Source organism: Cyprinus carpio, chromosome B6 (assembly GCF_018340385.1).
Source record: "Cyprinus carpio isolate SPL01 chromosome B6, ASM1834038v1, whole genome shotgun sequence".
Taxonomy (NCBI): domain Eukaryota; kingdom Metazoa; phylum Chordata; class Actinopteri; order Cypriniformes; family Cyprinidae; genus Cyprinus; species Cyprinus carpio.
In genome coordinates, this window is record NC_056602.1 from 426,183 (window position 1) to 428,682 (window position 2,500).

Sequence of the window (2,500 nt, forward strand, 5' to 3'; positions counted from 1 at the left end):
AACACACAGAGATGCAACCTGTCCTGTCTTAACCTCTGTGTGTGTGTGTGTGTGTGCTGTCTTAACCTCTGTGTGTGTGTGTGTGTGTGCTGGCCTGTCTGCTGTGTAATTTCCATGTCTAGGTTTTGTTTGGTCCGTTGGGTTTGTTTAGTGGACATGTCTCTAAGGAAAGTTCTTCAGAGAAATACGACAGTGCTGTGTTGTGTTCAGTACTGTCCGTCCACCTTATAATTTTCAGTGTTGTGTGGATGGATGTTATGTTTGCAGCTCATTTCCAAGTTTCCCCAATGCAAAAGCTGCAGAACAAATTCATCCAGAAGCAAATATGGAGAATTTGTCTGTAACAGACAGACAGACGTCTGATGAAGGAGATCTGATGCTGTTGAGCTCCAGCTGCAATTAGATGTTTAGTGTGACTCTCATATCTTCAGCAACATGCCAGAGAGATCCACACTAACAGCCTTCAGAGACGAGAGAGAGAGAGACAGAGAGACAATGAGAGAGAGAGAGACAGAGAGAGTTCATGTGGTGCAGTGGTCTGATGTGGCCTAAGCTCTGGTATCCGGCATCACAGCAGACACCACAAACAAGCCCTTCAGACCACAGCGAGTGTGTGTGTGTGTGTGTGTGTGTGTGTGTGTGTGTGTGTGTTTGTGAGTGTGTTTTATATAAAAGCAGCTGTATAGATAGTCTGGGTATTTCTGAGCCATATGTCTGCAAACTTCCGATAATTACAGTGAGAGTTTGCCTGTTTTTAGCTTGTAATGTTTTCAGCAGAATGAGTTCTCAAGAGTCTGTGAAGCAAACCTGATTCCAATGATATCAATTCAATACAATGCAATTTTAAATAACTTTATTGGCATGACAGGCAACAGTGTATTGCCAAAGAATGTATGATATATCCACATGAGATTTTTACTCTGTTTAGGGAGTAATGCAAAATTAGTCAAATCATTTGTTGTTAATCGTAATATCAGTGTGCATTTTCTCATTCATCACCACTACATTAATATAATTAAAAATCAAATTCTATCTAAATGTGTCTTTTATTGAAATTAAATTCTACTTGGATTGGGATTGGGTTAGGGTTGGGGTTTTAACTGCATATGAAACACAGGTAATCTTTTTCCTGAACTTTGTGCTGTGCCATTCCTCTTGAGCAATAATGTTTGATCATCCTAATGTCATATTTGAATGACTAACATCATAAAATTCTGTATAATCATGTACAAACAGACTCTGTTCATCAGTATTTCCTGATGTTTACACGTTCATCTGCGTCATCTAACCTGTTAACTGTTGTCCACCGGTGGGCCCACTTGCCATTACATGTTTTAAACAGTAATATCTTAGTCTGAACCTAAAGTAATCTTGAAAAACTATATATTGTTGGAAAATGTAAAGACTCTAGTTTTAATATTTGGTGACTGATTTTTGAACTATTTTACAGAGCAACTGTAATTTATTAATATGCAAGAAGAGTATGCATCAGAGTCAGAGCGTGCGTTCTGACCTTTATTTTGAAATAGTGATGCACATGTGAAATCATGAAAAATCTGTAAAAATCTTTATTAATTTTCATGGAGAGTGTTCAAAAGATAACATCCATTCTATTTTTTGAGAAAAAAAAGGTCTAAAAGTGTTTTGAACATAGAAAAAACAACAGATACTATAACGCAAGTCCAGAGTTCTCTAAGCATGTTTTTTGAGGTTGAATTGAAATCAAATACTGCCATACTGCCCTTAATACTTCTGATTGTGATGTCTACTTCATAAATATTGAGAAAAGTATGGAAAAACATGTTTCAGATCACTCAAACCATTTATGGAAATGAAGGCACCCTAGGTTACTAATTAGGTTACTAATGGGCTTTGATGGTCATCTAGTGGAACAGCGTGGTACTACGGCCAAACAAAATCTCACTGAAAACTCAATTTTGAGATATCAACCTCAAATTTGGAACATAACTTGTTCAGTATTTTGGTTTTGATTTTCTAGCAGTTTTGGAGTAAAACATGTTTTGTAAAATATATATTTTATATACAATTTAAATATTTAAATTATTACATTTAATATTTTCATAGATTTAAACTTCCATAACTTTTTTGTTTTATAATCTTTATAAATTTTCTCACTTCTACAACAATCTGCCAAGTGTCTGCTTTAAAAAGAGACTAACCTTAAGTCTGTGGTCCAAAGCATTAAACATTTATAAAAGTTTAAGTTGGAAATGTCATTTTCAGGTCTATTCTCAAAAAGTGGAACCGAGAGTTCTAATTAAGGATTTCAATGGGAAAATCATGTGGTGCAACATATTTGATCTTACACTGACCTTCATCATCATCATCATCATCATAACATGTTGAATGTAACAGTATCCACCCAAAACACTTGAAGAACAGATGGTTAAATTATGATGATTTATTATTATTCTTGTTTAGAATTGTGGGTAAAAGTTTAATAATCTGAATGAATAATATTGCAGTCTGATCTCCTTCA